The following is a 27465-nucleotide window of genomic DNA, read 5'->3' on the forward strand; positions in this document are numbered from 1 at the left end:
GCAATATACAAGGGCTTAAGATACTTAGATACCAAACATCAGTCTCTTCTTGTTCATTATTTGGAGCACTTCTTTAGTTGCTCAGATTCTCTTGATAGAGGATGAAGGTTCAATTGTCAGCGTAAAGTGAAGAAAACAATTACATTCCATCACAAAAGACGAGGAAGGATTTAGATAAAACCAATGCAATTATCCATTAGTCAGCTGTCAAGAAACTGAGCAAAATGACCACATATTGTGTAATATTTTATCGCATTTTCAACTGTCATACAATTGGCAGAGAGATGTAAAATTTTACATATCACATAAAACTGACATAAACTCAATGAATATGCCTGTTTTACATTAAAGAGGAACATACATTGACTTTAAAGTTGTGAAGAATATGACTGAAAATAGGAATATTCAAAATAAATTATATTTTGGCTTTGAAAGTGAATTTTATAGTTCAAAGGAATCACAATGACCAAGGAGAAAACCTGGCAGAAGGCCTATGAAGCCCCTTCTCCCCACCCTCCACCACCCCATAAGGACTTCCTCTCCTTAACGTAATTCCAAATAACCATCCATGGAAGAGACAACACATGGAAAAAAGAATGTGATGTTGGTGAGATCCCAAAGATGGAACAAGAAATCTAAAATTATTATTTTTGCCACCTTTTATTCAGCTTTACTATAATTTCTAAAAATGATTTGGCAAATCATTTTGTACACGAACCAGATGATTGTTGTAAATGAGCCAGATTTTGCATAAGCAAGGATTTCAGGTACAGCGCCTCTTTGTTCGAATCTGTTGTTTTACTATTGGGGTTATTTTTGATGGGCGATATGAGTGGTTATTTCGCATTACTAGGTAGTTCTGGCTTCTCATGCTCCAGTGCATAACACTAGCACCGTGTGGAGGCCAGGACTGGTACTACATGTTTTCAGTTGTCGAGGAAATATAGTTACAAGCCTATTTATGCTCACAATTTGTTTCTTATAACAAAATTAAGAATTTGCTTTATTAAGTGATAATGTGACACTTTATGTTCTGAAAATAGCTAGTTTTCAAGAATGGGTCTTGCTAGTTAAGGGTGAAATTTTTAAGTGTTAACAGCAAGAATTCTGTTCAGGAAATATGCTTAACAAGTGGCTCAGAATGTTTAAAAGATGACCATAAATATATCAGAAACAAAGGTGATAAATAGACAAATATGTTTTATGAAAATGTGTTGATTAAAATTTAGCAAACTCAGTTAAGTTTTATAGTTTAGAAAACTCTAAATTGAATCAGTCCTGATTTTTAACTATCATGTCTCATACTTAAAGCATCTCTACTGTTACTGCTACGATGAGACAATGATATAATTCCTGCATGTCCTCTTTGTATAATCACATGTTTATAGTAAGCAATAAATAATGCAAAAATATGAACAAAATATAAACTGTTCTAACCCCTAACCTCATTCCTCTTGATTGTCAAAAAATAAAAACAAAATAATAAAACAATATGTTTCCCTTGAGATCGAAATAGAAAAAATATTTTCAACCTAGAATTTTACTTTGTATTATACAGGACTAAGAAATTATCATGTTTCCAAAGAGAAATTAGTGTATGTGCGCAGAGCTATGCCTAAAATTAATTGCAGGAGAATTTCAATGCGTTGTTTAATGATCTCAAGGTAGATCACTAATCACTATTGAGAAAAGTTATAAAAATGGAATTTCAATTAAAACTCTACTGTATGAAATTTTAATGGCTAAGTAAGAAAAGCGAACTAGTACATCGTGTTTGTACAATAAAATTGGTAAGAGTTATGCAGGGCTAAAATGCAAGAAACAATAATATGTTTTACAAATAAGGGTGAAAATCAAGTTAAAGATTTCCTGAGTGATACAAGTTTTAAATAAGAGTCTACCTTGCCAGTTATTTCAATGAAGTAAGCTTTACAGTATTAAAAACATGACATATTATTTATTTCCAATGATAGGATAAAAATTTATGGAAATTCATTTAAATTCCCAGAAGGCACTGTTTCCTATAGTTTTTCAACTATAATGATATTAACATTGACATTTGATAAAAATCATTCAAGTACAAATTTCCTCATTCTGAATAAGCAATCAAGTTAGTTAAATATTTCTTCTAGAATTTTTCATTTTTTTCTATTATTCATTATGCAATTTCTTCATATCTTTCCCACATAATCAAATGATTCCTCTTTATTGAATAATTCTCAAACAGCATAGAAAAAAATGTAGTTTCCCATCATAAAAATAAATCTCCCCTAATCTCACTTATCCTCCAGTGACAGATTCATTTCTGGTTCCAACTTACAGTTAATTTCTTCAAAATACTGTCTATACTCAGTCTTCATTTGTTCACCTCTCATTTTCTCCTGAATCTACTCTATCAGTTAGAATTTTGGTTGGTTGCAGGTGGTAGAAAACCCAAACAACAGTGATTTAAATACGACAAATTTGACTTCTCCTTCTTGTAAACACAGTCCTGGGCTAAGTCCAAGGCTGGTGTTCCAGAGTGAGCATCATTACCAATATGAGCATTTTCTATCTTGTATTTCATTCATCTTCAAAAGGTAGCCTCCATCGCATAGTCCCAACTGCAGCCATCACATCCTTTTTGTGGGCAACAATAATTAAGAATTAATAAAGAAGGGTATAGCTATGGCTTGAATGTCCCCTGCTAAACTCATGTCAAAATTTAATTGCCATTATGACAGTATTAAAAGGTGGGACCTTAAGAAGTTATTAGGTCCTGAGAGCTCTGCGCTTATGGCTGGTTTAATGCTATTGTCTTGAGAGTGGGCTCCTGATGCAAGGATGAGGTCAGCCAGCTTTATTCTCTGTCTTGCTGTCAAACATGTGTACCTCCTCACCATGTGATGTCTTCTCCCATGCTATGAGGCAGCAAGAAAACCCTCACCAGATGTGGCCTCTCAAACTCAACTTTCCTGCCTCCAGAACCATGAGCCAAATAAACTATTATTAATTAATTAGCCAGTCTATGGTTTGCTATTATAGCAGCAAAAAAACGGACTAAGAGAGTTGTGCCTTCTGCTTTTAAAGACACTTCATAGAAGCCCCCATGTTCCTGACCTCTAAATTTTTGAGTGCCACAGGATTTAGACCTATGACTTCATCTGTTCTCCATCTATACTCACCCAATATGGCAAATTTGCAATATGTCAGCTTGGCTAAACTGAACTGCCTTTCCTAGAGTTCCTTTTCGTGTTTATTTCCGATTAGGCTGAGTCAAAAAGGAGATTCTTGGGAGAATTGAAGGGTGGAAAAGAAACAACAGTCATTTTTGTAAAACACACTGGTTGCTTACATGTTGGTTTCAGTGGCAGCTTTCAGGCCTGCCACTGGTACACTGTCCAAGGAACCTCCTTCAGCTTCTCTGTCTCCTGGGCCACGTGTGTGTCTTTAGCTCCATGACTAAGGGCTCCAGCTTCTGCAGAACACCCACATCACCAAAACCAGAGGGGACAAAAACTGATACTCTTTTTGGTCTGTCTTCATTGGGCTCTTGTTCATTGTTCATGCATGGAGGTTTTAGATTGTTCTTTCTCTCTCTTTCATTTGGTAAGCTTCTTTTCTGACTACCCACCCTCTGTACAAGCTGTATTATTATTATTTTTTTTTTTTTGAGATGGAGTCTTGCTCTGTTGCCCAGGCTGGAGTGCAGTGGCGCAATCTCGGCTCACTGCAAGCTCTGCCTCCTGGGTTCACGCCATTCTCCTGCCTCAGCCTCCCTAGTAGCTGGGACTACAGGCCCTGCCACCATGCCCGGCTAATTTTTTGTATTTTTAGTAAAGCCAGGGTTTCACCGTGTTAGCCAGGGTGGTCTCGATCTCCTGACCACCTGCCTCGGCCTCCCAAAGTGCTGGGATTACAGGCATGAGCCACTGCGCCTGGCCCAAGCTATATTGTTAGGCATAAAGATAACTACCTTACAGTGACTTATTAATCAGCTTCCACAAATGTGTAATTTGAAATCCTTATAACAAACCTGTATTTATCTTCTTGGGAAACTGCTTCTTCTATTGAACCCTGACTAGTACACCCTCTGGAAATCTTATCCAAGACCATGACTTTTCATAACATCAAAGTGCGGAGGATCCCAAATTTATACCAATAAACTCAACCCATTCAACCCTTTCCACTAAATTACAGTTTTTATATCCTCTTGCCTTCTAGATATCTCCACTTGCATGTTTAATAAGCATCTGTACTTTAATATGTTCTGGTTTCTAATCTGCCCTTTATTCCCTCCATCTATAAACCTACTTCCTCCCTCTAAATAAATGAACACATCTAGATCCCTTCCCACAAACGCTCTTCTGCTCCATGTCAATTAGGATAAAAATCAAATCCTTATAGTTGTCTAGGAGGTTTTTCTTGATGTGGACCCCTACTATATCTTTGACCTTATCCATCATTTTCCTTCTTCCTCACCCCATTCAAGACACATTGAGTCCGTTGATAATTCTCCCACTTCAGGGACTTGTGCATACTGTTTCCTCTTGCTAGAAAGCTCATCCCTCAGAAATACATGTTTTACTCGTAGTAACTCTAAATTTTTATCAGAAGTCAAAAAGTTAAGAAAGTATAATTACTAAGAAAATAAATACTGAATATAATTAATTATAATGTATAATGCTAAACACTAATTTCAACTATCTACAAGCATCTGTAATAATGTTTTTAACTGGAAATAATTTTTTAAAGCAATATTTACAGTAAAAGAGCATGTGTTGGATCCTGGTTTAATACTATGTGACTGAGTGGTACCCTTGATCAAAATATTTAACTTTTCTGAGTATTATTTTCTATCACCTGTATCATAGATGTAATAATAATAACTTAAGTAGAATACATATTCTGAAACACATATGATTATACTCGAACTTTTAATATGCAAATATTTCTATATTTTTATATGGTCTTCATGTTAATATTAGCATATTCGTATATTTAAATAAGTTTTCCTGCTTCAATTTTTGGATTATGAAAAGGTCTGCATGAAAGTTTATAAATATGTTAGTTGTTTTATTTGTACCATTTGAACAGTGGGTTATTTTTTTCCCTTAAAAACTGCTTCCTGACTGGGCACTGTGGCTCACGCCTGTAATCCCAGGACTTTGGGAGGCTGAGGCTGGAGGATCACGAGGTCAACAAATAGCCAACATGATGAAAACCCATCTCTACTAAAAATAAAAAAATTAGCTGGGCGTGGTGGTGTGCACCTGTAATCTCAGCTACTCAGGAGGCTGAGGTAGGAGAATCACTTGAACCCGAGAGGTGGAGGTTGCAGTGAATGGAGATCTCGCCACTGTACTCCAGCCTGGCAAAAGAGCAAGACTCCATTAAAAAAAAAAAAACAAAAAAAAAAACAGAAAACAGAAAAAAAACTTACGACAATAACATAAAAAGCAGCATAATTGGTTTTTCAGGATTGAAATAGCTTAGCTCTTGTATTATTCCTAGTGTTTCATATTTTCAAAGGCATTGCTATAAATATAGAATGTCTCCTGTGTACTGTTGAAGAGATGTAAGTAGCAACCTAATACCTCTTCATTCTCATTCATGAAATGAAACCTCTGCAGAAAGACAATATACTCTCTCAGAATAAAAGAAAGCTAATATCTCATCAGAACCTTTAGATTACTTATCTTTTGACTTTCTTTCAATCCATCAGCCTCTCTTATCTTTACTTCCTCCTTATCCTGCTTAGAGTCTAACATTTCCCTGTTTCAATAATGCTATTGCCGATAACCTAAACTCCTTAGTCCCTCTCTCTTATTCTTCAACTACTGGGCAAAACACAAGCTCTGGATTAACATGATTATCTAATGATATAGTTTAGCTTTGTGTCCTCACCCAAATCTCAACTTAAATTTTAATCCCATAATCCCCACATGTCATGATGATGACCTAGTGGGAGATCATTGAATCATGGGGGCAATTCCTCCATACTGTTCTCTTGATAGTGAGTGAGTTCTCACAAGATATGATGGTTTTATAAGCGTCTGGCACTCCTTTTCTCTCCTGTCAGCCTGTGAAGAGGTGACTTTCATCCTGATTGTAAGTTTCCTATGGTCTTCCCAGCCATGCAGAACTCTGAGTCAATTAAACCTCTTTTCTTTATAGATTACCAAGTCTCGGGTATTTCTTCACAGCAGTGCGAGAATGGACTAATACACCTGCTTTCTCTGTGTCTAGACACAAAGTAGCTAGGTATTTTCTCAAAAAGCCATGACAAGGAGGATGGATATTACACTGAAGGTATAAACAGTAACTCACTTGGGCTCTCTTCACTGTCCAGCAAATTCAGGATCTTTGGCTATTAAACCCATAGTCTCACTCTTCTCAGTACTTTTTCCCAAAACATTCCTTCTCAAATGTGTAAGCTACCCTTCCCCAAAATCTTTCCTCATTTATAGTATATAACCTGGATGTCTATTTCATAGAAAAAGCTAAAAACTTACGCATATATGCTTTCGTTTCCTGCACACATTTCTGTTGATTAATTGTTGATTAAAGAGGGATGTGGTATCCCTCCTTCATCTGTCATTGATATTTCTAGCTATAGGCTGAATTCTATCTCTTCCCCCTTCTTAGAAACTGTGCATTATAAATTGCTTATCCCTTTTCTCTTTCAATTGCTCTTTTTAAAGTAGATGTATAAATGTGCTCAAGTCTTCATATTAAAAAGAAAAAGAAAAATAGCAGTCTTCCTTCAAACTCTTATTCTCTATACTATCTATCTCCTCCACAGCCTCGTCCCTGTTACAGCAAAGCATTCTTTAACATCCTCTTTACTCTCTTTTTCTGTACTTCATCTTTCTTTTCAAATTGCTATTGTTAGGCCGCTGATCCTATCACATCACTAAATAGGTGAGTGATGCTTTCATGTCACAAACCACTGCTCATTATTCAGCTCTTATAAAAAATATGCAAATAAAAAAGAAAAACTAAGAAACCAATGGCCTATAATTTCTATGTCAAGATTTTCCATAGTCTATAATAATTTCCCTCTGTCCAAGACCTACTCTCTTTAATCACCAACTTTACAAACGTTTATTTCTAAATAGTTTTCTTTGAAAATGTTTTTTCTCTTTTTTTTTTTTTTTTTTTTTTTTTTTTAAATCAGGGTCTCACTCTGTCACCCAGACTGGAGTGCAGTAGTGTCATCACAGCTCACTTTAGCCTTGACCTCCTGGGCTCAAACAATCCTCCCACCTCAGCCTGCTGAGTAACTGGGACTACACACAGGTGCCAACCTGCCTGGCTAATTTTATTTTTATTATTTTTTTACAGATGGGATCTCACTATGTTGCCCTGCCTCATAAACATGAATTTTAAAAATTATTTTCAATATTCTTACACCAAGCTTATAGATACTGAATCTATGAACTATGGTTTTCTAGATATGTTAGTTATCTGTCACTGAGGAACAACATTACCACAAACTCAGTGACTTAAAACAATACACTAACTCTCTCATAGTTTCTGGGGAAGAAGGCTGGCACAGCTTAGCTAGGTCCTCTGCTCAGGGTCTGGCAAGGCTGCAATCAGTGTCCGCTAGAGCTGAAGTCTCATTACAGGCTCTGCAAGAGAAGGATCTGCTTCACTCAAGTTGCTGGTTAAATTCAGCTTCTTGTAACTGTAGGACTGAGGGATTCAGTTTCTTATAGCCTGTCACTCCAAAGGCTGCCCTCAGTCCTATAGGTCTCCCACAGATTCTTATTACGTGGTGCTCCCCAACATAGCCTCTAGCTTCCTCAAAGTGAACAAGGGAGAGAGTCCAACAAGATGAGCACTACAATCTAATACCATTTAATCATGTAATCACATAGACATAAACATATACATCTCATCACCTTTGCCATTATCTATTGACTAGAAGGAAGTCATGTGTCTCACTCACACTCAAGGGAAGAGGATCACACAAGAGCACGAACACTAGGAGGTGGAGATCTCTGGGGTCACCTTAAGAATTTGTCTAACACTGAGAGGCAGGTCATGATGATGACGACCACCATCCTGTGGTGGACTAATGGATTCTCTTATGTCACAGAGTTCCTCAAGCCTCCTGCAGACTCAATGCACTTGTTCACAAGGAAAGCCATAGTTGAGGAGGCATCAGCATGACCTTGGGCCTGGGCTGTTGGTGAGACCACCCAGATGGGTGAATATGACAAGCCTCCAACCCCACCACCTTCCTTCCTAGAGCACAAGGAGCGCAGATGACCCCAAGGCCTGGCTGGGCCACAGACCCAGCCTGGCTGGCACCAGCAATGGCCCTGCAGTGGAGCTGTGAGGGGCACCACACAGATCACCCTAAAACTTAGGCAGCCAACCTTCAAGTTCAACATCGACTCTGAAGAGACAGTGAAAGTACTGCAAAGGAAGGTTGAATCTGAAAAGAGGAAAGATGACTTTCTGGTAGCAGGTCAAAAATTATTTTATGCAGGCAAAATCCTCAATGATGATACTGCTCTCAAAAAATATAAACTTGTTGAGTCTATGGTGATAAAACCCAAACAGTGACAATACCAGTTCCAGCTACAATGCAGCAATCAAATCCTGCCACCACTATGAAGTGAGTTCCTCCACAGCAGCTGCTGTGGCTCAGGCTGCAACCCTCATCTCTGCCTTGGCTCCCACATCCACACCTGCATCTATCATCCCACCAACAACGCCATGTCCTGAACATGTACCTTCTAGTGCAATGAAACAAGATAAACCTGCAGAAAAGTCAGCAGAAATACCAGTGGCTACTAGTTCAACATTAACTGAGAGTAGAGCAGTGGATTCTTCTCTGCCAAACCTTGTTGAAGTTGCAAATGCACTTGTAAAAAGTCAGTCCTATGAGAATATGGTAACTGAGATCATGTCAATGGGCTATAAACAAGAGCAAGAAATTGTGTCCCTGAGAGCCGTTTTCAACAATCCTGACAGAGCAGTGCAGTATCTTTTAATAGGAATCCCTGGAGGTAGAAAAAGTCAGGCTGTGGTTGAGCACCTCCCCCCACCCCCAATCAGGTACTACTAGGACCCCTCAGTCTTCAGCAGTGTCTTCAGCTGCTGCAACTATGACAGCAACAACTACAAGTTCTGGGGAACATCCCCATGAAATTTTATAGAATCAGCCTCAGTTTTGACAGATGAGACAAATTACTCAATAGAGTCCTTCCCTGCTTTTCCAGCATCGCTATAACAGATAGGTCAAGAGAATCTTTAATTGCTGCAGCAAATTAGCCAACACCAGGAGCATTTTATTCGGATGGTAAATGAGCTAGTTCAAGAAGCTGGTGATCATGGAGGAAGAGGTGGAAGTGGCAGGAGAGCAAATGCAAAGTTGGAAATGGTCATATGGACTACATTCTAGTAGTTAGGATAAAGAAGCTATAGAAAGGTTAAAGACATTAAGATTTCCTGAAAAACTTATGAGCATATTTCGTTTGTGAGAAGAATCAGTTTGGCTACCAATTTTCTTCTATAGCAGAACTTGAATGAAGATTGAAAGGGACTTTTTTGTATCTTATGCTTCACACCAGTGCATTACACTAACTACATCCAGTGGGTTGTCTGGAAAGCCTTGGAATCCTACCCACAATACTTTGTATATGATAGATTGTTGGAGGTGGGGAGGGTGGGATCTAGGATACAGGGCAGGGATGAATACAGTACACGTCTGCTTCAATTAGATGCTGCACATCCAAACAGTATGATTATACAACCTGCTTTTGCAGGTCTTTATTTCTTCTATAAAGTAGGTAACTTTCTCTAGGTTTCACTCCTTTTAGTGTACTAGATACAGAAATTTAGTGTAATGCCCTGCTTTATATTTCTTTGACTTAGCATTGGTTTCAGAAATAATCATTGGTATGTAGAATTTTCAGTCTTTGTTTCATGAAAACACTGGATAAGGGCTTTGTGGAATTAAAAAGAAACTCTATGGCAACTGTAAAGAGAAATGCCAAATTATTGATGGTTAATTGTTGCTACTTCACAAAAGTTTAAAATTAATGTATAAGAAAGCCCATTCTTTCCTGTTAAATACCTGGGGTGGGGTAGGGGAGAAAAGGAAGCTTTTCTTACAATGAAAATAACTACTTTAACTATTTTAAAATTTCTTGATAACTTAATTACAGGCCTTTTTAAATTTTTATTTTTTGAAACAGTCTTGCTCTTTCACACAGGCTGGAGTGCAGTGGCCTGATCATGGCTTACTGTAGCCTTGACCTCCTGGGCTCAAGTGATTCTCCTGCCTCAGGCTCCCAAGTAGCTGGGACTTACAGACACACACCACCATGCCTGGCTAATTTTTAATTTTTTGTAAAGACAAGATCTTACTACCTTGCCTAGACTGGTCTCAAATGCCGGGGCTCAAGCGATCCTCCTGTCTTGGCCTCCCAAAGTGCTGGGATGACAGGTGTGAAGTACCATGCCCGGCCAGACGTGCCCTTCTGACATGATCTAACAAGCTGTACAAGTATAGACAAAGTTATTTTCCTGCTTACATTTTTTGTTTGGGGAAAAAAATTGGTGTGTTTCTGATTACTGTTTACTTCATTGTTGTATTGCAGTAAAAGTTTTAAAACAATCGTTGCTTGTTTGCTTTTGATGTATTCCTTAGTGAAATTAGCACTTTTAGGTCCAATAAAGAACAGAATTCTCTTTTCCTCTTTCCCTTTCCTCAGCAGAAATGTGTTTATCAGCAAGTTGTGGGTCTTACTACTGCCTTTAAAAAAAAAAAAAAAAAACTCACAAAATGCTGATTCAGATCGAAATTAATGCAAACATTTCAAAACTAGATTTCTGATATTTGCAGATGATTTTCTTTATTAGTTAAGAATGTATTAACACTGAAATAATTAGTGTTGTTTTGCTTTCAAAAAGAGAAGGTGGACAGAACTGTGATCCAGCATCCCTTATTGCACTGGAAAGTCTTACAAATTCTTTTGAAAGGATGAGGAGATGTGTCTAGAAAAACACTTTTGAAAATATATAATCAAGATATCTCATGGCATATTAAAGGAAAAACATTTTATAGCAAAAATATTATCTGTCCACCACAGTGAAACTTGTTTTATCCACACTTACTATTTTTTTTTCCTTTTAGAAGAAGAAAATGCAAAGCAACAAAATATCAGCAACAGACTCTGGTACATTTCAGATGTTCATCTTTAACATCAGTGTGTTTTCTGCCTCAGTCAGAAAACTCTAGAACTGGTTGAAAACTTGAGTGTGTTGGGACTCAGAAAATGTAACCCTGGAATATGGTGCATTTACATGAAGCAGCCTCAAGATTTCTCTGATTCTCCCGCCACCCCTGTAACACCTACCTGCTGTCTTTCAATCCTGTCTCTCCCAAAGCACAAAGTGAAGTTTTCTCTGAAGTTCCCTTATCTAGCTAGAAACGAGATCTGCAAAGAACACATTTGCCTTTCCTGAAATTTCATTAACCAGAGAAGATTAAAACTCGTATCGCAGAGAAAGAAACTGAAAATTAAACACCACACTTAAAGCCCAGATAAACTTCATCCCAAACTATTGTCTGCTCTACATCCCATTCAATTTCCAAAGAAAATTATTTAGCAACTATTGTTTGAGCATTAGGCCCAATCTCCTCCTAAAAATAATTTACTATCCCTCAAGTGGCCAAATTTTCCCCATCTCTCTGCTTCTCCTGTGAAGAAGTGTATATATACATGCATCCGTACCTAATTGGGTTATTGGGTGATCATTTCCCTGTGACTTCCCCATGCTATGCACATTAAATAAATTTGTATGCCTTTCTCTCCTATTAATCTTCCTTTTGTCAGTTCATTTTTAACAAACCTTCAAGAAGTGAACGAGGAAACTTTCCTTCTTTGCCTCTTTTAGTGGATTTTAAAGATCCACCCTTGAAAATAAGTGTACTTTTTTTTTTTTTTTTTTTTTTTTTTTTTTTTTTTTTTTTTTTTTTTGAGACAGAGTCTCACTGTGTTGCCTAGGCTGGAATGCAATGATGCGATCTCAGCTCACTGCAATGTCTGCCTCCTGGTTCAAGTAATTCTGCTGCCTCAGTCTCCCAAGTAGCTGGGATTACAGATGCCTGTCACCATGCCCAGCTAATTTTTGTATTTCTAGTAGAGACAGGGTTTCACCATGTAGGCCAGGCTGGTCTCAAACTCCTGACCTAGTGATCTGCCCACCTCGGCCTCCGAAAGTGCTGGGATTACAGGTGTGAGTCACCATGCCCAGCCATAAATGTACTTTTATAGTCAATAATTATCTCACCTGTAAGATGAAAATGTACCCTAATGTCTAGTGAGACACATTTTACTTAAAGAAAAAATTTAAATGTTTGTTTCATGACATGTGCGTAGCATTTTATTTGCCATTCACCCTACTCTTTAAATAACTGTTTTGAAATCATGTATTCCTTGAGAAGCATTTGCTATTTTAAAGGGATTCCAATCAGTTATTAGTATTCTTTTGGGGAAAAAAAAAAAGATACACTAAAAAGGCAATTTAGGATCTATGTGAGCTAAAAAAATAGATTGACCATATTCACTTCAGTTATCTTTATAACTGTGTTTCAATTGTCTCTCTTTTAATTATTGCCAATTTATTTAATATGCATAGCATGGGGGAGCCACAGGGAAATGATTATCCAATAACCCAATGAGGTGCAGGTGCATGCATATATACACTTCTTCATAGGAAAAGGGGAGAGATGAGGAAAATTTGGCAACTTGAAGGATGGTACATTATTTTTACTGGGAAATTAGGAAAACCGGGCTTGTAGACTATGCAGTTTGCTGTTATTTTTATCAACCTAAATAACAAATGGCCAGAGATATGCTAAAAGAAATGATGCTTAGTCCAGAATAGGAACTGCAATGGGTATATGTGTGTCATAGTCATCTCTGTGCGTATTCAGAGATGTAAAATAAAACAAATGTTTTCAAAGAAAAAAAATGAAGAGGATTACATAATTAGTGTGAGATAATTATCCTTAATTGCAAAGATTAATAACAAGGGTGGAGTTAGTGCAAAGTTGAGTAGGCAATTTCTGGGTAGATGTTCTGGCAGAAGTTTTTTGATTGACTGATTTAATTAGTTAGTTAGCTAGTTACTTATTTGCATAAGGTTGTGATAGCTTTTGTGCAAGGTTATAGTTTTTTGAAGAGCCTTTTGTGATGTCTTTTTTTTTTTTTTTTTTAACCAGACAATTGTGCATGAAAACCATTCTTTCATGTCCTTTTTCTGCTCCATTTTCAGGGTTTTTTTTCTTTTTTCTTTTCTTTTTTTTTTTTTAACACAAGTGACTCTATTTTTATTCTGACAATTTTTAACATTGTTTATAGGTAGATTTTAGCCAAGTTGTAACTAAAATTATATCTAACTTAATAATTTGCTGTTGTCTTAAATAAAAAGTCACTCTTTCATAAAACTATGCGTAATTGTATCTTGGACACAAGAAGGATGTTAGTTTATCCAGTGATTGAAGGATCTTTTATTAAATTATGTGTCATCTATAAGGCAATCCTCACAACATAAATCCTAAGAATAGTTTTATATTAAGGAACAAATAATACATACATATGCATGCATGGAGGCACACACTACCTGTGAACAAATTTGGAGATATTGAAGAAAGCTTTGAAGAAATGCTTATAACTTAGATTAAAATTAATTATATAAAATATTAGATTTTTGGAATTTAGACAATTTAAAAATCAATTAAAATTTAACTAAAATTCCACTCTTTGGTTCTTTCCCTTCCTAACCTGGAAGACGATGAACTATTTTTCTAATGAAAAGAAATACATTAGTGTCATCTTTTTTACTCGCAACAGTAAGTGAAGGAAAGTCAGAATTGCAAATTATACACTTTTGGTAAAAAGCCAATACAATTACAAAATTTATTTCAGTGTTTTAATACTTGATGTACAATTGACCCTTGAACAACACGGGAGTTAGGGGTGCCATCCCCCAAATTGTCAATAATTTGCATATACATAAACAGTCAACACATATTTTCTATGTTACATGTATTGCACACCATATTCTTATAATAAGATAAGCGAGGGAAAAGAAAATGTTATTAGGAAAATCACAAGGAAAAGAAAATACATTTGCAGTACTTTACTGTCTTTGTCCATACAATAAGTTTACATTGTCTATTTCCTAGATGAATCATCTGTCTGAAATGGGGGGCAACCCCAGTTGCAGACCTCGATCTGTGCTACATGTCAAGGAATTCAGCTTTTTCTTATAATGTCATGACCTATCCGCTTCCTGGGAGCACTTCCAGCATCACTAGTGACACTTCGTATGGGTTGCATGGTGTTATGCCAGGTTTAAGGTACTGCATTAAACACAATGAAAAATGCAGAACTATGGACAAACACTTCTTACTGTTACATACAATTTACTAGAGAAATGAACTGCTTGCATGGAGATGATTGGTGTCATCTGGCATTTGAGCAGATACCCCCAACAATTGAGTTCACTGCAATAGCAACAGGAGGTGGCTGGAAAATTATTACAGTAGCATAGTATGCACTACAGTTAATTTTATGCAGTTATGACTTAATACTGAATCTTTACATTTATTTACATTTCTCTCTATTGCAAATGTTGCCATGTAAAGTCTCTAAGTATATGTGTGCCTAAGTTTTGATGAATTTTATCTTTCTATAAATTTATGTGTATGTTATGGTAGTAAATGATAAAAAGACTAATGTCTACATGTATTTTATGCATTCACGACATACTTAGATTATTGTTAATTTTTCATATCTGTAGGCCATGTGTTTTGTCTTTTTCAAATTGTCATAATCTCAAGAAATGGTTAAAATATATTTACTGAATAAATCCACCTATACATGGATCTGCACAGTTCAAACTCGTGTTGTTCAAAGGTCAACTGTGTTATCTTTGTCATCACACCTCTACAGAGATTTTTTAATATTTTCAAACAGGAGGGACCACACTGTTTACACAATTTGTTTCTGTTTTTCTTCATGCAGGTAATATACAATAAACATCCTAGCAGTTATTCTGTATGATCTCAATACCTTTTTATTGTCTTAAATTATTATGATTAGACTAGGTTTGAAATCACTTTCCTTCTAGTTTGCATTACAGGGACATACGAGAAGGATTAGGATTTTTCAAATACCTAATACTTACTTTTAAAAAATGCTTTTTAAAATACACATTAACTTTACAAAGAAAAATGTACCTAGTTATCTCCCCTTTGGGTATACAAGTATCCACCCTTCCTGGAGGTGATTCTTCAGTTAATGCTCTTCGATTGAGTAGCATCAAATGAGGTCCTTCTGTACTCTACAACTGGGCATGTCTGCAACCACTCCTTTTTTAAGGTTTAGTTTGTTATGCCGAGTAATCATTATACGTTCTCCTAATTTTCAGTTATCTTCACTGTGTTTTCTACAAGTCTTTTAAAGTACCAAAGTCTAAGGAATTGCGATGGATCCTTATATTAGAATATTAGGCTGTCTTTTAAAATTATGTATTTTGGAAGCCCATTTATAAATATATAAAAAGTTTACGAAATAGAATTACCTGGGAAAATTAGAATATAAAATTATATATAGAGTAGTGGTTGTGTATACACACAAAAATATAGGAAATAGACTGAGAGTTTAACAGTGTGTCTCAGAGGGAAATAATTTACATAGCTTAAATATTTTCATTTTTTAATATATTCTATAATAAGCACATATTACATACATATATTTATATATAATATATTTATATTACATATTATATATTCATATTTGTATATTCATATTATAATATATCTATATTATATATAACATATAATATAATATATTAATATATAATATATATATTTTTATATATTATATATAATATGTATATATTTTATATATGTATTTAAATACAATATATGTATATATTTTATATATAGATTTTATACATATGTATGTAATACATATATAAATATATGCATATATAATACATATGTATGCAATACAGATATAGATATATATGTATATAATACATACGTATATAAACATATAAATATAATATAATATATGTATATATTATATCATATATAATATAAATATATCATATACAATATATGTATACATGCATATAATGTATACATATATACGTATGAATATATACATATATGTATATGCATATATAAATATATACATATATTTTATATGCATACCCACATATATTACATATATATGTTACATATACATAGATAATAATGGGAATTTATTTTCTTTTCATGATTATCTTATTTTGTTGTCATTTTGTCTTTAACATGGTTTCCAGGAGTTTGAAACCAGATTCCTTTTATTTGCAATTCTACTTTTGGCTTCTCAGATATTCTGTTAACTCTGCATAGAATATCACCTTATGGAAGGTTACTGTGCTTTGGATCTGCGGCAAACAATTTAAGTCTGGCAGCCCACAGTGACCTAGGAGAATTCTTACATTTTAAGTGATGAAAAAGTATTCAAGGAAAAATAGTTTGAATACTTTGAAAAAGTATTCAAAGAATACTTTTTGTTGACATGTGAAAATTAAATTTCAGTGTTCATAAGTAAAGTATTATTGGAATACAGCCATACCCAATTGTTTTCATATTATCTCCAACTGCTTTTGCACTACACCTTCAGGGTTAAGTAGTTGAGACAGAGACTGAATGGCTTATAAAGCTTAATATATTTACTACTGGGCCATTTTCAGAAAGCTTGCTGACCCTTTTCACGATTGTCATTCCTTAAATTGTGTATGTATACAAATCATAAGAGGAAATTCATAAAAATGCAAATTCTGATTCTGTGGCCTATAACTCTGCATTTCAAACAAGCTCCAGGTGATGTCAATTATTGCTCTTCCATGAACCACACTCCAGGTAATAAAGCTCTGGATAGCCATTTTGATGTAATCTGCAAAATGTAAGAGTTATTTGAAACCCATCATTCCCAAGATGTTTTCCAGTGGATGTGTGTACGTGTGTGTGTGCGCGCGCACATGTATGTGTGACTTCACATCCCTCTTTTACTGAAAATCAATAATAATGGATCTGGATAAGTGGTTTAAGTAAAGATAGGAAAAATATATGATAAAAGAAATGGTTATAGAGCATTGATCTCCAGTAAATGCTTAGTGGAAAGTTTATAAATCTTATAGCATATATAAAATATTCAATATAATGACATATGCCAGGATATGGAGACTGTAGTTTTTTTTTTTTTTTTTTTCTTCTTTCTTTTTTCTTTATTTCTTGAGGCAGGGTTTCACTCTGTCACCAGGCTGGAGTGTAAGGTCTCTTTTTTTATGTAATAAAATAATAAAAAAATAAAAAAGTTATGTGCCTACAAAGATATTTAAATTATCACTTCTTACATACTAATAATAAATGTGCATATAAAATCTGTAAAAATTATTAGGTTATAATTATTTAGTTCTTTTCCTTTTTTGAGAAAGTTATCTCAAAGTAGTTTATAAAAACAAACCAATCACCACCCGAAAACTAGTAGCTCTGGTAATTTATTATAAGTGTTGGCTATATGCTGTAGCAGTAGCTCTAGGCCACTCTTTCCCACCATTAACAGATGGACAAAGTAGGCTATTGTGTTAGAAGAGCTTTCCCAGGGAAGAACTCTATTTAGATTCTTCTCACTTTCTAAATTGCTTCCTTTTTCCTAAGGCTGGTAAGGTAAAAATGAGTTTGTGATTACTTCTCCATGGGAGGTCTCTTTGTCCCTGTAAGATTCAGGGAAACCAGGGAAAGGAGACCTGTAGCGGTTACCCTATAGCAGCTCTTGTCTAGGCCTTTGGAGAACTATTCTTTTTCTTGGGTCAGGAATCTTTGTCTCTAGTCACAGAAGGTTGCACCAAGGAACAAGATTAGGAAAAAGACCAATAAGCTAATTTCAGTTTAGACCTTAAGCTAGAGAGACAGTAGAATTCCTATAGTATTTGGAGATCATAAAAACAAATCAACATAAATAAATGTATGTTTACATTTACATTAGAGCACATTCCTGAAAAATCTGGTTAATTTGAAAAACATACAAAAGTAATTTTTGGCTTATATGTAAAATAGAATGAATTCTAGGTTCAAATAATCATGAGTGTTTTAACTATATGAATGTCAAGCTGTTTACTGAGGGGTCCTTGCTCCCAGAGCTCCCAAGATGGTGGTGGGCCGCTTCCTAGATGGTGGCAACCCTCCTGCTCTCTGACCTGGGGTTCTTGGCCTCATGGATTGGAAGGAATGGAATCTTGGGCCATGCGGTGAGTGTTATAGTTCTATTAGAAGCTGTGAGTCACGGAAGAGAACCATGGAACCCAGTGACTAGTAGTGTTCAGCTCGATTAGGACGAACCCAGGCACTTAGCGGTGCAGGAACAATGGCAAGCCTTTAGCCCGATTGGGAGCGGAAAGGGGTGCCTCCCTGGATCAGAAGCACTGCCGGACACCCTGCCGGATGCGGAAGGATGGAAGTCAGCACAGGGTCTGCTAAGGCAACAAACAGCAGTGGTGGACGGTAAGCTAAAGCTCAGCTCTAGCCTTAACAAACACAGACCAGAAGAGAGTGCAGTTGCAAGATTTAATAGGTGAAAACAGAGCTCCCACACAAAGAGAGGGGACCCAGAGAGGGTAGCTGCTGAGGGCTCAAATACCTGGGTTTATATCCTGATCATTGTCCCTCCCTCTGTGCTCTCAGGCAATAGATGATTGGCTATTTCTTTACCTTTTGTTATTGCCTAATTAGCATTTTAGTGAGCTCTCTTTACTACCTGATTGGTCAGGTGTGAGCTAAGTTGCAAGCCCCATGTTTAAAGGTGAATATGGTTACCTTCCCAGCTAGGCTTAGGGATTCTAAGTTGGCCTAGGAAATCCAGCTAGTCCTGTCTCTCAAAGCGAAATATTCCAAAACTATGTAAGAAAGTTTTCCTAGGCCGGGTGCGGTGGCTCACGCCTGTAATCCCAGCACTTTGGGAGGCCGAGGCGGGTGGATCACGAGTTCAGGAGATCAAGACCATCCTGGCTAACACGGTGAAACCCCGTCTCTACTACAAATACAAAAAATTAGCCAGGCGCAGTGGCGGGCATCTGTAGTCCCAGCTACTCAAGAGGCTGAGGCAGAAAGGTGTGAATCAAGGAGGCAGAGCTTGCAGTGAACTGAGATCGCACCACTGTACTCCAGCCTGGGTGACAGAGTGAGACTCCGTGTCAAAAAAAAAAAAAAAAAAAAAAGTTTTCCTTATGCCTTATGCTTTCCTTAATCCTTAGTTGATTTGAATTGCAGGATAGCTAGCACCCCTGGCTATCATCCACAACCACTGACAGTGTCAGCAGTCATTGTGAAACCGAAAATGCCTTACAAACAGCAAAAGCTGATGATACAAAACCTATTAAGAATCTATGCTATAAAGCAAAATACCAGAATTAGTAATAATCATAATAATACTTAAGTTTTCATGATCTCTTACCTGAACCTTTCTGGTAACAATTTATCTCCGTGACTTAAAAAATACGTATCTTTTAAAAATAACTTCAAAAGCACAAGAAAAAAAAATCACTCTAAGTTCAAGTTGAATATTTGAATATTAATATGGGCCAACCTACCTATTCATTAATTTCAGGCATTTTTGTTAGCTTCTCATTCTTCTTTGCCCACTTAATTCTGAGCTTGGTTTACAGCTAATTTTTCTTTTATTTACTGGTTCAACATCTACAGAGGACATTGCTGTACCTAACACAGTGTTAGCATTTCTTAATCTGCTTTAGTCTTTCAATTGCAACAGGATTATTTGATTATATTCGATATGGAAGTAAAATTGTTTTTTTTTTTCTTAATGAACATATTCCAACACTACGTCTATCAACATTCCTTTCTATTTATTTTTACTAATTCTATAAAATTATAAATTTTATGCATTCAAAATTTTTATACACAAGAACAATAGCTTCTGTTGGTATCTGGTCTTATTCTTTTACATGTTAAGTAGATTTCTCTTTGAAGATCTGTTTTAAATTTCCAGTAAATGTGAGACACCTGAATAGGTAGCATAAGAAACTGATTATACTGCTTTTCTTTATAGAATATTATATTTTCTGGGAAATGAGCCAGAGTCTGATCTAACTCGTCTCTAGTACTTTGAATATTCTACCACATATTGCCTTGCAAAATCTTCCACAAACAGTAATAAAATATATTCTTCCTAAATAATTTGATTTCCATTCAAATATATTTGCAGATCCTAACAATCCTATAGAACTGTATGTTAGAATGAGAAGAGTTTTAATTTCTTTTTTTTTCAACTCCTAAATTGTGACAAGGGCTTTTTTTTTTGCAAAGTTACCATTCTTAATGAGGTTTTTTTTTTTCTTCTTCTTTTCTTTTTCTTCCACGTTAGAATGTGCTGTTAAGTCAAAAAAGTCCAGGTGCAAAGGTGGTTTCTAAATGGAGAGTTAGGGTGAATTGTTTCCACTTTTTGTAATTTAGGATTGGGCTCCCAGGTTGATTCATACCTCTAAAAACAGCAGAGTTTATTTTTTGCTTTTCTAAGGCAGAAGATTCACTTCAACAATTTTTAAAGCGCTTTAAATGACTACTTTAACAACCTGCAGGCCAAGGAAGTTCTCATAGGTCTGGAAATGGAAACAGCTGGACTAGTTCAGTGGGGATGATTCAGCCTGAGTCACAGGTCCACACCCAAATGGAAAGTGTAAACCCTGAAGGCCTTAGGGGATCCCTAGAGCCAGGAATCCCCTCTGGGACCTACCACAGTCTCTGGACTGGCTCAGGTTTCAGAGATTATTTTTAGCCCCTCTTTATTTATCCTATGTTTCCCCATCCTTTTCATCATAATTTACAATATTCTTTATTTACATTTCCAAGAAGTACTGGTGAGTATGAGTAATTGCAGAATAAATTAAGAAATGTCCAGTAGACACTTGACATGACACAACCCTAGAGAAAACATCAACCTACTCCATATCTTCATTTAGTCTAAAAGTTTGGAGGAGTCCGGATATTCTTGGAGTCCTTGGCGGCAATAGCACTTCACGTTTAACTTATGGGCAAGTAGACTTAATGAGATACAGCATACAGGATACACAGCACATTTCCCTGCCCACTCAAAAATACTTTCATAAAAACAGTGACCAGTGTTTACTCTGGCCAAGAACTCCAAAACATACCCTTTGGGCTTGTTCTTCATTAATATATCACAACTGCTCTGTGAGATGGACATGGTTATTATCTCCATGCTCAAGCAGCTCATAATCGTTAGAACCAAAAAATGAACACAAGATCTTTGACTCCAAAGCCCAAGTTCTTACCAATTATGATGACTAAAAACCAATTGTATGTTTTTTCCTGAATATGTTCAACAAACTTATGTTGAGCAAAAACTGTGTTCTAGCACTGTGCTAGTTAGAGAATTCAACAATAAATAAAACTGACAAATGACATAATGGACTTACATCTCATGAGGAAAGTAAATAATACAAATGAGTAGAATAAATTGTATTGTGTAAATGTGATAAAGAAAAAACTCAAGAAAAGCAAATGGAGTCATTGAGATGATAACATTTAAATCCTGTAATTAGTAATAATCTTTCCGAGAAGGTGACAATTAAACCAAGACCTGTAGGAGATGAAGAAACAAGCCCTTCTCCATCCTCAACCAACCTAGCCTCCAGGGAAAATAGCAATCCAGGCCAAGGGGACAAGTTTAAAGGCTGTGAAGCACCTGGGAGCATTGCTAGAATGACCCAAGAGGAGCAAGAAGATAGATGGGTTGTAGTGAAGTGACAAGTAGGAGAGGCTAGGAAAAGATGAGACCTGAGAGATAATAAGGCAGGGAAGTAGAGGCTTCTACTCAGACGAGAATAAAAGCAATTGTCTTTCAAATAGAGTTGAGACATTATCTGATTTATGTTTTTAAAGAGATTACTCTGGCTTTTGTATTGAAAATAGGCTGGGAACAAAACGGGAGAAGAATGATCAATCTGGTATACCTGTCAGGAAACTGTTACAATTCAGAAAAAAGATAATGTTTGCTGGGACCAAAGAGAGTATTGAAACCGATGGAAAATGATCAATTCTGTATGTATTTTATAGGTGGAACTGATAGAATTTGCTAATCAATTATATGTAAAGTAAATAGCTGGGTCAGGCCTGCACATTTGGAAGAATGGAGATTTATTAGCTGAGATGCAGAAAGCAGTAGGTGTAGTAGGTTTAGGTTTTTCCTAGGCAAATATAGTGAAGAAAGAGAGACAAGAGAGTAGAGAGAGTATCCAGAAGACTGATCATAATGATTGACCATAGACTGTCACTGGGCTGCAGAAGAATGATCAAGGTGGACTGGGAGGGGAGTGCAGAGGTGGTAGGATCAAGGACTGTAGGTCTGTGTGAGGCTGCAGGGTTACTGGAGTCAGTACTGGAGGGGTGAATAATTTAATAAACATCAACTCTAGATTCCTGAAGTTGAAAAACTTATTAGAACATTTCCTAGCAGAGCTCTTAAGAGAGGCTAGCTTCTGGGACACTCCTATAGTCTATTTCAATATTAGCTTTAGATAATGTTTTTTAAAAAAATTATTAATTTAAGGACTGAATGATTTTCTAATTATCTAAAAATTAAAGTCTTCAACACTTAATATCTGAATACTTTATAAGATAGGATTTGCCTATTTGGGATACATTTGATCATTCCCAGAATAAAATAGATTGTCCCATGTTAGCAGTCAAAGCACATCTTTGGGCCATGAGTCACTGTATTATAAAAGGATTTCAAAATGAAATAAAATGTATTAATATAGAGATTAAAGGTTAATTATTAATTTGTGTTATTTTTAAAAGTGGAACACACATTCAGAATTTAAAATTTTAATATGAATCCAATGATTGGCAATCTTTTATGAAATCATTTTATGAACACCACTTAATTCTTACAAAGTAGATTACGATAAAATTGTATTTTCCTAAAGTATATTTTTAAAATAAATGAATGTGAATAGTTGATATTCAGACCATACAAATACTTTATATGTATAATTCATACCATACAAATACTTTATATGTATAACCAATCTCACAGGAAGGGGGTTGGATTCTTATCTCCCTATGTTTAATTTGAGATACCAGATAGCTCACCTTTCCAAAATATGACCTTCCCGAGCACTGAAATATATACCTCTAAATCCATTTCTATTGTGTGTCCAAAGATCCCTAGTTCAAAACCTACACATTACTTTTGAGGTTTAAGATACCCCTAATTTATTTTCTATTGTCATCTATTAATAAAGCAGAAAAGTCATGGAGAAATTAAGCATTGATCAATTAAGCTTTGTTGGAGCATATGGGAAGAAAAAGATCTCAAGAAAAAGGAATGGGCCATGCAGTGGCTCACACTTGTAATCCTAGCACTTTGGGAGGCCGTGGCAGGCGCATCGCTGGATTGCTTGAGCCCAAGAGTTGAAGACCAGCATAGGCAATGGGGCAAAACCCCTTCTCTGTAAAAAAGACAAAAATGAGCCAGGCGTGGTGGTGCACCCCTGTAGTCTCAGCTATTTGGAAGATTGAGGTGTGAGGATGACTTGAGCTTGAGAGGCAGAGGTTACAGTGAGCCAAGACTGTGCCATTGCCCTCCAGCCTGGGACCCTGTCTCAAAAAAAAAAAAAAAAAAGAATGACCTAAGGGAGGCAGGTCCCAAGTGAGATAATACAAGGACAATACGGTGTCAATGAGTTGAGATACTCATTTGGAAGAAGAAAAGAAAGACAACTTTTCTACCTGTTTTTTTTTTGGTTTGTTTTTTGTTTTCCTTTTTGAGACAAGGATCTCACTCTTTGCACAGGCTGGAAGGCTGGAGTGTGATGGCATGATCATAGCTCAACCTCCAGGGCTCAAGCGATCTTCCCACTTCAGCCTCTTGAGTAGCTGGGACTACAGACACAGGCCACCATGCTTGGTTCTTTCACTGTTGGTAGAGACAGAGGTCTCACTATATTGCCCAAGCTGGTCTTGAACTCCTGGACTCAAGCAATCCTCCTGCCTCACCATCTTAAAGTGCTGCGATTAAAGGCATGAGCCACCGAGCCTGTCAGTGTTTCTACTTTAACAGTTAACCTCATCAACACTAGTACTAATTCTTTTGATTAAAATAGAGCAGATGTATATTTTTTATTAAATGACTATGATCTTGGTTTAAAAACTTTTTTTTAGAAAAGCAAACAAATTACATAATACTTTTAACAATAAAGGTGTAAGGAGAGTTTCAGCAATATGTATTTCTGTAACAATGTGATTATTTTTATAATGAAAAGAATACATCTTTAGAGGGGAAAAGAACACACATGTTTAATTTTATGAATAATGAAGGCGGTGTAAAGGCCAAGAAAACTTGTTATTATGTATAAAAATGTTATTTCAACATTATTATCTACAAAACCAAAATGGATTTAATTGAGGTGGGCAAGGAAGGACATATTTTAAATGAGAGAATTTTCTTGTGCCTAAATTGGATACTAAAAACATTCAATACTGTTTATCTGTATTATTTTATTAACTTTGAAAATTATTTTAATATTGTCATTCATTTAGAAGGCATCCTGATTTAAAGAAAAGTTTTATAACTAAACTAGTTTTAGAACAGATCTATTAGATCCCTGCTAAGGTCAGTTCTTCAGGAAAAGACTTATTTTATTCCTTTTGAATAATCTTGTATACTTATGAGGTCAAATGGGTAGAACGTTGCTGCAGAGATCCAAGAAAAAGAATATATGATTTTAGGAGGAGTGGCTACAGTGTCTGGGAGAAGAGAACATATGTTTAAACATGCAAGAGGTAAAATCAGTAAGTGTTAGTCTATTTAGTGGTAAGTAGTGAGCAAAAAAGAAGGCGTCATCTCCTGGTTTGCCTGGATGATGGAGTCCTTGTTGTTATAAAAATTAAGAGAAAATACAACTGTAAGTTCAGGATGATGCACTAAATTCTAAACAAGGTTCCAGGAGGACATATAGTGGAGGCATAAGGTAAAAAATAGAATGTATAATACTTTAGGGAAATACAGACTGAAAGGTGTTTATGGGCAATAACTAGCTCCAACTTGTTCTCAGGAGAACAGTAACATTTAAGTTTCAGACAGAAGAGCCCAAGAGGAATAAACTATTAACCAATGATAGGGCATAAAAGATCCAAGGGAGTAGAGAGAGAATCTCAAAAAGGAAATATAAACTAACTTTAAATATAAACTCTAATAACACAAGAACCTTCGGATTTGGCAGTGGGGGTTGGGAGTTGTTGGTTTTCTTAATGGTGCAGTCACTCTCAGTAGACATAGAAGCCAGACTATAGTTGCTTGAAGAGGGAGTAAAAGGCTTAGGATTTCATGAATTCCTTCTTTTTCCAAATGACCCTCGTCTTGAACGTGTTCTGTAGGTGGCTGTCTTTGGTCTCTATCTGTGTTGGGAGGGAAGTTCATGATTTCTATCACCATTCTCAGCAGTTTTACAACCAAAGCTTTAAAATTAAAGAGGCAAAATAATGTTATGTTGTAAATCTATGTGACATATTTTTATCAGTTGGTACTAACCTATGATATTCTCAGAAATAGTTTCCATTTGAAATTATATGGAGAAACATGATCTGTAATTTGCATCACCAGGAGAGAAGAATGTTGGTATATATTAGCTAACAATCCAATGATTTCATATATATAAATATTTACATATTTTATATATATTTATATATTATATAAACTTATATATTATATATTACATACAAAATAATATATATTATAATATATTTATATAATATATAATGTATAATATATGTATATAACATATATGATATATATTTTATATAATACATATTACATATTATATATAATATTTATATATATAAAGTATATACATATTTTACATATAATCATTGGATGGTTAGCTAATGTACAATATATAAAGGTATTTCAGAATGATTTCTACAATTTATTTGTATCTGTACATTTTGGGTTTTTTTCTCCTTATAATTATTTAAAGGTAGTGATTGTGGTAGGTTCTATAATTTTTATTGCCTTAGAAATTACCAAATCTGTGCAATTATCACTATGTCACTCAATAATTTAAAACTTTATTTTACAATCTGAGGATGTGATTATTTGCATGCACTAACAAGCATTATGAACACCTAAAACCAAGAAATCAAAATTTTTCAAAGCTTATTTGTTTTTACGGCCCCCGTGGGGACAACTTGCAGCTAAATATTCACCCTTCTGGTTGTTCTTAAACTGGCAGGGGAGACTGAGAGAGATCCAAAAGGTATTTCAGTATTTAGACTTGTTACTTAGCAAGGACTCTACATTATATGACATTAATTCCCTTGTTAAAGAATGGCCCTCAAGTACATGTAGTTCCTCTTCATCATTTTCATTAACTAACAAACACAATGCAAACATACACACTTTTAAAGAAAAAGAAGAAACATATAAAACAAAGTGGTTGGCCTGATTTTCTGATTTTTTTTTTTTTAATATTTGGTGAAAATTTCTGGAGATTTAAAGACTACATAATTACCTCACTGCTTTATACTCTTACAAACACTTTGGGGTCATCATTGAGAACAGTGAGGTATCTACTATCACCACACATATTTATGTAACCAAATCCTATTCTGCTCATATAAATTGTTGAATACTGCAATAATATGAGTCATTGGACTTAGAAATCATATTTTGTCAAAAAGTTTTATATTTTTGTCATAGTCATTAGAAAGTTATAATGTGTTCATCTGTGAATTTTAAATAAATTTTGTGGAAATAATTGCCTGATTGTACATTTTCTTAAGAAACAATTAAATTGATACTAGCTACCAAATTATTTAAAATTCTCTCTGGTTTTCACCATTGTGTAAGTTAGTGGTTATCTTTATAAAATCCCAAGGACTTCTTGAAAAGTTACAGGAAATCATACTTTTTGCTATGATTCTAATTCCATGGCTGTTTCCTCAATTTCAAATTTCTGAATGTTTGACACAACTGAAATAATAAGAAATGGGGTGGGGCAAACTTGTTAGTGTAGGCAACTGTGAGAAATATAACAAAGTGCCCGGGCTTCCATTTGTTTCCCAGAAGATGAAGGGAGCAGGTGCCTGAGGTGTGCTCCTGTGGAGGAACCCCAGGGCAGAGCTTCAGGACTCATAAAGGTCTAATACTGTGGGAATCTAAGTCTAGGGCTGTGGGAATCACGTTGGTGGTTTCAGCAGCTGTGATCTGTACTGAATGTCTGATGAACTCCCTTCCTCCCAGGGAGGAATGGATGGAATGTGGATTCTCCACTTTACCTAGGGCTTTGAAACAGCAGGGAGCTCTTTACCATCTCTAAGGCCTTAGCAAGCTGAAGGTATTTAAGACTCATAGGCAGAGG

The 27465-nt window shown here is 35.6% G+C and overlaps 1 long non-coding RNA gene and 1 pseudogene across 2 annotated transcripts in view; both read left to right on the forward strand.

Moving 5' to 3' along the window:
• The first annotated feature begins 462 nt into the window (after positions 1–462).
• LOC105475897 (UV excision repair protein RAD23 homolog B pseudogene) lies at positions 463–9535 on the forward strand (annotated as a pseudogene).
• Positions 9536–18410: 8875 nt separating this feature from the next.
• Positions 18411–27465, forward strand: part of LOC105475413 (uncharacterized) — a 48704-nt gene continuing 39649 nt past the window's right edge. For both annotated transcript variants that reach the window (XR_011621651.1, XR_983329.2), the window contains exon 1: positions 18411–18571. This is a non-coding gene — a long non-coding RNA (uncharacterized lncRNA). The remainder of the gene's footprint in view (positions 18572–27465) is intronic.

This window comes from Macaca nemestrina, chromosome 4 (genome assembly GCF_043159975.1).
Source record: "Macaca nemestrina isolate mMacNem1 chromosome 4, mMacNem.hap1, whole genome shotgun sequence".
Taxonomy (NCBI): Eukaryota; Metazoa; Chordata; class Mammalia; order Primates; family Cercopithecidae; genus Macaca; species Macaca nemestrina.